Raw genomic sequence first — 9,171 nt, 5'->3', positions numbered from 1 at the left:
TGCAAAACGGCAACTCTCAACATTGCAGCCAAGACAATATAACTAGTGTTTCTGCCCGGTTTCGAACCGGGGACCTTTCGCGTGTGAGGCGAACGTGATAACCACTACACTACAGAAACAGATACCTACAGGTGATTCTTCTGTGATGAAACTGCTCAAAAAAGACTATTCCAAGGGCATCTGGTTTTAGATTTCTTTCATGCAACCTGCCCGACAGCCCTATCTGAACGCTTGTATATGCCTTGCAAGTTCAGCATTTTTGCAAAATGCTTAAAGAGAAATGTTTCCTATTTGCTCAGGCAGGGCAAGGTTAAAAGCATGAGACTCTAGCAAATGATCATCCACTACTGCAAAGAGAAAATTGATATTGGCTTTGAAATGCATACTTCAAAAGAGCACCAATGAAAGGGCTCATCCGGGATTTGAACCCGGGACCTCTTGCACCCTAAGCGAGAATCATACCCCTAGACCAACAAGCCGTTGAAAGACCCTCACCTCTGAAAAGGTAATACCAGCTCTAAGCCCGCAATGAAGATCATGCTGGGGTCTTTTTCATGCTTGGTCTGTGAATTCACAGGAAATTCAGTGTCAACTTACCCTTTCTCAAACGATAGCACTATCATTTGTAAGTGTCCCCTTTTATTTTGTCTCAGCATTGGACACGTCTTACAGGAAGTCAGCAGTTACTTATATATTTCTGCATTGGCTAGAGCCTAAAGAGAAAGAATAAAAAGCTGTTCATAACAACATAAGAAACACATTTTGCCTTTTCTCTCAAATACTTATTCCCTTTGTGCAAATCGGAATGCCAAGGTGAATAGCTGGGCCACAGATTCTGGCTAATTATCTATCTCTTGAATGCAAGAAGCAATAAAAACTGCCTAATGCAGGACTAAAGCATTCCTTGCATAGCCTCTAACATCATAACATAACTGAGCTGCTGGTAACAAGCTAAGCAATGCCTTCCCAAAATGAGAAGTACATGTGCTTATGTGCTTATCCGCTCAATCAGGCTCGATCAGGCGAGATATAGAAAAGGTGGAAAGGGTCCAAATGGCTGTCCCTTCCTTTTTAGGGTGGGTCCTGCTGACTATCATAGGATTCCTCTTAAGAGTGGCCAGGGTCAGAGGAAAAACTTTCAATGCTTCTTAGTGTTCTCTCCAGAAGCAGGCATTTTCTGTGCCTTTAATTTCAGGCTTTTCCCAGCAGTCTCTGTTCTGCCTATGTAAATTAACAAAAGCAGTGCTTATTCCTCACTTGCTCTAATGTCCTTCCTGTCCACAAAGCTCTGCCTAAGTATGCTTTTTTTCTTTTTCAGGGAAATTCTAAATGGTTTCTCTGTCCACTCTGTGGCAGTAGAATGCTGATTATGATGCCATGTTTTGTGGAATCACCAAGGTACAACTACAGAGGAATATATGAGTCTGAAGGACATGGAACTCTTAGCTAACACATCACAATATGTGATGCTTGCCAACCAAGCACTACATTCTGGTGCGCTGATGATCAGAACATTCTGCTCCTAAAGGAAAGAAAATACCGCTTGATTGAAAATAAAGTCTCTGTTTATATTAACGCTCTCTCTCTCCCTATATCTATCTATCTATCTATCTATCTATCTATCTATCTATCTATCTATCTATCTATCTATCTATCTATCTATCTATCTATCTATCTATCTATCTATCTATCTATCTATCTATCTATCTATCTATCTATCTATCTATCTATCTATCTATCTATCTATCTATCTATCTATCTTTATATATGGATACATGCATACACCTACTCATAGATATGCCATGCATTTCTTTGGATTTGTTTCAACCTCTTGCCATTTATTTGAGAATCCCTACTTTTCAAGTGACTGCAAATGAAGTCATCTCTGGCACGTTTTGGCTGATGCACGGTAACCAAAACACAAGACAACTTTTAATAAAAATCATTGGTTTCTTTGTTAACGTGCACTGTCAAACATGGGACTTTCACACGTCAGGTAAACATGATAACCAATACACAACAGAAGCAGATGCAGATTGCTTATCAATGTCGTGATAGAACAGTTGTGATTTGAGTAGTAGAAGCGCCCCTGAATTGATACTTATTATATACAGCCTGTAAGATAGTCAAAAATGCATGCTAGGAGAGGAGATGCAAATATAAATGTATTAGAAAAATACATAAAGAGGAGTGATATGCTTTTATTCATGCAAGGCTAGAAAAAATCCCCATACTGTCGAAAGCATTCATACACCACCAAATGGAAATAAACAATTCTGACATTAAACGAAAAGGTGACGATGCATTTGTATCATCACCTTGAGAAGGATCATCTAGGAATTGAGCCCAAGCCTCAGCACTTAAAACCAGAAACACTCCACTAAAATAGGAGGCCTGTTGGTGCCAACAATTCTCAAAGTTAATGCTTGTTCTGGTTGAGCATTGAACCGAATGCAGGGCTCTTTTGAAAGTGAGGTCTGTGAATCAACAGATACATCCACATGCCAATTATGTTATTGTTTTTAAGAGAATTCACTTTCTTGGAACGAGACTGCATGAACCCATCTTCAGGGCCTGGACAATTTCATGCAAAACGGCAACTCTCAACATTGCAGCCAAGACAATATAACTAGTGTTTCTGCCCGGTTTCGAACCGGGGACTTTTCGCGTGTGAGGCAAACGTGATAACCACTACACTACAGAAACAGATACCTACAGGTGATTCTTCTGTGATGAAACTGCTCAAAAAAGACTATTCCAAGGGCATCTGGTTTTAGATTTCTTTCATGCAACCTGCCCGACAGCCCTATCTGAACGCTTGTATATGCCTTGCAAGTTCAGCATTTTTGCAAAATGCTTAAAGAGAAATGTTTCCTATTTGCTCAGGCAGGGCAAGGTTAAAAGCATGAGACTCTAGCAAATAATCATCCACTACTGCAAAGAGAAAATTGATATTGGCTTTGAAATGCATACTTCAAAAGAGCACCAATGAAAGGGCTCGTCCGGGATTTGAACCCAGGACCTCTCGCACCCAAAGCGAGAATCATACCCCTAGACCAACGAGCCGTTGAAAGACCCTCACCTCTGAAAAGGTAATACCAGCTCTAAGCCCGCAATGAAGATCATGCTGGGGTCTTTTTCATGCTTGGTCTGTGAATTCACAGGAAATTCAGTGTCAACTTACCCTTTCTCAAACGATAGCACTATCATTTGTAAGTGTCCCCTTTTATTTTTTCTCAGCATTGGACAAGTCTTACAGGAAGTCAGCAGTTATTTATATATTTCTGCATTGGCTAGAGCCTAAAGAGAAAGAATAAAAAGCTGTTCATAACAACATAAGAAACACATTTTGCCTTTTCTCTCAAATACTTATTCCCTTTGTGCAAATCGGAATGCCAAGGTGAATAGCTGGGCCACAGATTCTGGCTAATTATCTATCTCTTGAATGCAAGAAGCAATAAAAACTGCCTAATGCAGGACTAAAGCATTCCTTGCATAGCCTCTAACATCATAACATAACTGAGCTGCTGGTAACAAGCTAAGCAATGCCTTCCCAAAATGAGAAGTACATGTGCTTATGTGCTTATCCGCTCAATCAGCGCTCAATCAGTCTCGATCAGGCGAGATATAGGAAAGGTGGAAAGGGTCCAAATGGCTGTCCCTTCCTTTTTAGGGTGGGTCCTGCTGACTATCATAGGATTCCTCTTAAGAGTGGCCAGGGTCAGAGGAAAAACTTTCAATGCTTCTTAGTGTTCTCTCCAGAAGCAGGCATTTTCTGTGCCTTTAATTTCAGGCTTTTCCCAGCAGTCTCTGTTCTGCCTATGTAAATTAACAAAAGCAGTGCTTATTCCTCACTTGCTCTAATGTCCTTCCTGTCCACAAAGCTCTGCCTAAGTATGCTTTTTTTCTTTTTCAGGGAAATTCTAAATGGTTTCTCTGTCCACTCTGTGGCAGTAGAATGCTGATTATGATGCCATGTTTTGTGGAATCACCAAGGTACAACTACAGAGGAATATATGAGTCTGAAGGACATGGAACTCTTAGCTAACACATCACAATATGTGATGCTTGCCAACCAAGCACTACATTCTGGTGCGCTGATGATCAGAACATTCTGCTCCTAAAGGAAAGAAAAGACCGCTTGATTGAAAATAAAGTCTCTGTTTATATTAACGCTCTCTCTCTCCCTATATCTATCTATCTATCTATCTATCTATCTATCTATCTATCTATCTATCTATCTATCTATCTATCTATCTATCTATCTATCTATCTATCTATCTATCTATCTATCTATCTATCTATCTATCTATCTATCTATCTATCTATCTATCTATTTCTATCTATCTATCTATCTTTATATATGGATACATGCATACACCTACACATAGATATGCCATGCATTTCTTTGGATTTGTTTCAACCTCTTGCCATTTATTTGAGAATCCCTACTTTTCAAGTGACTGCAAATGAAGTAATCTCTGGCACGGTTTGGCTGATGCAAGGTAACCAAAACACGAGACAACTTTTAATAAAAATCATTGGTTTCTTTGTTAACGTGCACTGTCCAACATGGGACTTTCACACGTCAGGTAAATATGATAACCAATACACAACAGAAGCAGATGCAGATTGCTTATCAATGTCGTGATAGAACAGTTGTGATTTGAGTAGAAGAAGCGCCCCTGAATTGATACTTATTATATACAGCCTGTAAGATAGTCAAAAATGCATGCTAGGAGAGGAGATGCAAATATAAATGTATTAGAAAAATACATAAAGAGGAGTGATATGCTTTTATTCATGCAAGGCTAGAAAAAATCCCCATACTGTCGAAAGCATTCATACACCACCAAATGGAAATAAACAATTCTGACATTAAACGAAAAGGTGACGATGCATTTGTATCATCACCTTGAGAAGGATCATCTAGGAATTGAGCCCAAGCCTCAGCACCTAAAAACCAGAAACACTCCACTAAAATAAGAGGCCTATTGGTGCCAACAATTCTCAAAGTTAATGCTTGTTCTGGTTGAGCATTGAACTGAAAGCAGGGCTCTTTTGAAAGTGAGGTCTGTGAATCAACAGATACATCCACATGCCAATTATGTTATTGTTTTTAAGAGAATTCACTTTCTTGGAACGAGACTGCATGAACCCATCTTCAGGGCCTGGACAATTTCATGCAAAACGGCAACTCTCAACATTGCAGCCAAGACAATATAACTAGTGTTTCTGCCCGGTTTCGAACCGGGGACCTTTCGCGTGTGAGGCGAACGTGATAACCACTACACTACAGAAACAGATACCTACAGGTGATTCTTCTGTGATGAAACTGCTCAAAACAGGCTATTCCAAGGGCATCTGGTTTTAGATTTCTTTCATGCAACCTGCCCGACAGCCCTATCTGAACGCTTGTATATGCCTTGCAAGTTCAGCATTTTTGCAAAATGCTTAAAGAGAAATGTTTCCTATTTGCTCAGGCAGGGCAAGGTTAAAAGCATGAGACTCTAGCAAATATGCATCAACTACTGCAAAGAGAAAATTGATATTGGCTTTGAAATGCATACTTCAAAAGAGCACCAATGAAAGGGCTCACCCGGGATTTGAACCCGGGACCTCTCGCAACCTAAGCGAGAATCATACCCCTAGACCAACAAGCCGTTGAAAGACCCTCACCTCTGAAAAGGTAATACCAGCTCTAAGCCCGCAATGAAGATCATGCTGGGGTCTTTTTCATGCTTGGTCTGTGAATTCACAGGAAATTCAGTGTCAACTTACCCTTTCTCGAACGATAGCACTATCATTTGTAAGTGTCCCCTTTTATTTTGTCTCAGCATTGGACACGTCTTACAGGAAGTCAGCAGTTACTTATATATTTCTGCATTGGCTAGAGCCTAAAGAGAAAGAATAAAAAGCTGTTCATAACAACATAAGAAACACATTTTGCCTTTTCTCTCCAATACTTATTCCCTTTGTGCAAATCGGAATGCCAAGGTGAATAGCTGGGCCACAGATTCTGGCTAATTATCTATCTCTTGAATGCAAGAAGCAATAAAAACTGCCTAATGCAGGACTAAAGCATTCCTTGCATAGCCTCTAACATCATAACATAACTGAGCTGCTGGTAACAAGCTAAGCAATGCCTTCCCAAAATGAGAAGTACATGTGCTTATGTGCTTATCCGCTCAATCAGGCTCGATCAGGCGAGATATAGAAAAGGTGGAAAGGGTCCAAATGGCTGTCCCTTCCTTTTTAGGGTGGGTCCTGCTGACTATCATAGGATTCCTCTTAAGAGTGGCCAGGGTCAGAGGAAAAACTTTCAATGCTTCTTAGTGTTCTCTCCAGAAGCAGGCATTTTCTGTGCCTTTAATTTCAGGCTTTTCCCAGCAGTCTCTGTTCTGCCTATGTAAATTAACAAAAGCAGTGCTTATTCCTCACTTGCTCTAATGTCCTTCCTGTCCACAAAGCTCTGCCTAAGTATGCTTTTTTTCTTTTTCAGGGAAATTCTAAATGGTTTCTCTGTCCACTCTGTGGCAGTAGAATGCTGATTATGATGCCATGTTTTGTGGAATCACCAAGGTACAACTACAGAGGAATATATGAGTCTGAAGGACATGGAACTCTTAGCTAACACATCACAATATGTGATGCTTGCCAACCAAGCACTACATTCTGGTGCGCTGATGATCAGAACATTCTGCTCCTAAAGGAAAGAAAAGACCGCTTGATTGAAAATAAAGTCTCTGTTTATATTAACGCTCTCTCTCTCCCTATATCTATCTATCTATCTATCTATCTATCTATCTATCTATCTATCTATCTATCTATCTATCTATCTATCTATCTATCTATCTATCTATCTATCTATCTATCTATCTATCTATCTATCTATCTATCTATCTATCTATCTATCTATCTATCTATCTATCTGTCTGTCTGTCTGTCTGTCTGTCTGTCTGTCTGTCTGTCTGTCTGTCTGTCTGTCTGTCTGTCCGTCTATCCATTCATCCATCCATCCATCCATCCATCCATCCATCCATCCATCCATCCATCCATCCATCTATCTATCTATCTATCTATCTATCTATCTATCTATCTATCTATCTATCTATCTATCTATCTATCTATCTATCTATCTATCTATCTATCTATCTATCTATCTATCTATCTATCTATCTATCTATTTATCTATCTATCTATCTATCTTTATATATGGATACATGCATTGATACATGCATTCACCTACACATAGATATGCCATGCATTTCTTTGGATTTGTTTCAACCTCTTGCCATTTATTTGAGAATCCCTACTTTTCAAGTGACTGCAAATGAAGTAATCTCTGGCACGGTTTGGCTGATGCAAGGTAACCAAAACACGAGACAACTTTTAATAAAAATCATTGGTTTCTTTGTTAACGTGCACTGTCCAACATGGGACTTTCACACGTCAGGTAAATATGATAACCAATACACAACAGAAGCAGATGCAGATTGCTTATCAATGTCGTGATAGAACAGTTGTGATTTGAGTAGAAGAAGCGCCCCTGAATTGATACTTATTATATACAGCCTGTAAGATAGTCAAAAATGCATGCTAGGAGAGGAGATGCAAATATAAATGTATTAGAAAAATACATAAAGAGGAGTGATATGCTTTTATTCATGCAAGGATAGAAAAAATCCCCATACTGTCGAAAGCATTCATACACCACCAAATGGAAATAAACAATTCTGACATTAAACGAAAAGGTGACGATGCATTTGTATCATCACCTTGAGAAGGATCATCTAGGAATTGAGCCCAAGCCTCAGCACTTAAAAACCAGAAACACTCCACTAAAATAAGAGGCCTATTGGTGCCAACAATTCTCAAAGTTAATGCTTGTTCTGGTTGAGCATTGAACCGAAAGCAGGGCTCTTTTGAAAGTGAGGTCTGTGAATCAACAGATACATCCACATGCCAATTATGTTATTGTTTTTAAGAGAATTCACTTTCTTGGAACGAGACTGCATGAACCCATCTTCAGGGCCTGGACAATTTCATGCAAAACGGCAACTCTCAACATTGCAGCCAAGACAATATAACTAGTGTTTCTGCCCGGTTTCGAACCGGGGACCTTTCGCGTGTGAGGCGAACGTGATAACCACTACACTACAGAAACAGATACCTACAGGTGATTCTTCTGTGATGAAACTGCTCAAAACAGGCTATTCCAAGGGCATCTGGTTTTAGATTTCTTTCATGCAACCTGCCCGACAGCCCTATCTGAACGCTTGTATATGCCTTGCAAGTTCAGCATTTTTGCAAAATGCTTAAAGAGAAATGTTTCCTATTTGCTCAGGCAGGGCAAGGTTAAAAGCATGAGACTCTAGCAAATATGCATCCACTACTGCAAAGAGAAAATTGATATTGGCTTTGAAATGCATACTTCAAAAGAGCACCAATGAAAGGGCTCATCCGGGATTTGAACCCGGGACCTCTCGCAACCTAAGCGAGAATCATACCCCTAGACCAACAAGCCGTTGAAAGACCCTCACCTCTGAAAAGGTAATACCAGCTCTAAGCCCGCAATGAAGATCATGCTGGGGTCTTTTTCATGCTTGGTCTGTGAATTCACAGGAAATTCAGTGTCAACTTACCCTTTCTCGAACGATAGCACTATCATTTGTAAGTGTCCCCTTTTATTTTGTCTCAGCATTGGACACGTCTTACAGGAAGTCAGCAGTTACTTATATATTTCTGCATTGGCTAGAGCCTAAAGAGAAAGAATAAAAAGCTGTTCATAACAACATAAGAAACACATTTTGCCTTTTCTCTCCAATACTTATTCCCTTTGTGCAAATCGGAATGCCAAGGTGAATAGCTGGGCCACAGATTCTGGCTAATTATCTATCTCTTGAATGCAAGAAGCAATAAAAACTGCCTAATGCAGGACTAAAGCATTCCTTGCATAGCCTCTAACATCATAACATAACTGAGCTGCTGGTAACAAGCGAAGCAATGCCTTCCCAAAATGAGAAGTACATGTGCTTATGTGCTTATCCGCTCAATCAGGCTCGATCAGGCGAGATATAGAAAAGGTGGAAAGGGTCCAAATGGCTGTCCCTTCCTTTTTAGGGTGGGTCCTGCTGACTATCATAGGATTCCTCTTAAGAGTGGCCAGGG

General features: G+C 40.0%; 7 non-coding genes across 7 annotated transcripts; all 7 read right to left on the bottom strand.

Annotated features, from left to right (window-relative positions):
• Window positions 1-46: 46 nt before the first annotated feature.
• TRNAV-CAC (transfer RNA valine (anticodon CAC)) lies at window positions 47-119 on the bottom strand. The gene has a single exon. It is a non-coding gene; the product is annotated as a tRNA-Val (tRNA).
• Window positions 120-407: 288 nt separating this feature from the next.
• On the bottom strand, window positions 408-479 carry TRNAP-AGG (transfer RNA proline (anticodon AGG)). Its single transcript has one exon. It is a non-coding gene; the product is annotated as a tRNA-Pro (tRNA).
• Window positions 480-2,633: 2,154 nt separating this feature from the next.
• TRNAV-CAC (transfer RNA valine (anticodon CAC)) lies at window positions 2,634-2,706 on the bottom strand. Its single transcript has one exon. It is a non-coding gene; the product is annotated as a tRNA-Val (tRNA).
• A 288-nt stretch (window positions 2,707-2,994) lies between these two features.
• Window positions 2,995-3,066, bottom strand: TRNAP-UGG (transfer RNA proline (anticodon UGG)). Its single transcript has one exon. It is a non-coding gene; the product is annotated as a tRNA-Pro (tRNA).
• A 2,164-nt stretch (window positions 3,067-5,230) lies between these two features.
• TRNAV-CAC (transfer RNA valine (anticodon CAC)) lies at window positions 5,231-5,303 on the bottom strand. Its single transcript has one exon. It is a non-coding gene; the product is annotated as a tRNA-Val (tRNA).
• Window positions 5,304-8,094: 2,791 nt separating this feature from the next.
• Window positions 8,095-8,167, bottom strand: TRNAV-CAC (transfer RNA valine (anticodon CAC)). The gene has a single exon. It is a non-coding gene; the product is annotated as a tRNA-Val (tRNA).
• A 288-nt stretch (window positions 8,168-8,455) lies between these two features.
• TRNAP-AGG (transfer RNA proline (anticodon AGG)) lies at window positions 8,456-8,527 on the bottom strand. Its single transcript has one exon. It is a non-coding gene; the product is annotated as a tRNA-Pro (tRNA).
• Window positions 8,528-9,171: the final 644 nt, after the last annotated feature.

The sequence above is a fragment of the Lissotriton helveticus genome, chromosome 8 (assembly GCF_964261635.1).
Source record: "Lissotriton helveticus chromosome 8, aLisHel1.1, whole genome shotgun sequence".
NCBI classification, from domain to species: domain Eukaryota; kingdom Metazoa; phylum Chordata; class Amphibia; order Caudata; family Salamandridae; genus Lissotriton; species Lissotriton helveticus.
The sequence above is the reverse complement of the archived record's forward strand: the minus strand, read 5'-3'. Positions and strand labels throughout refer to the sequence as shown.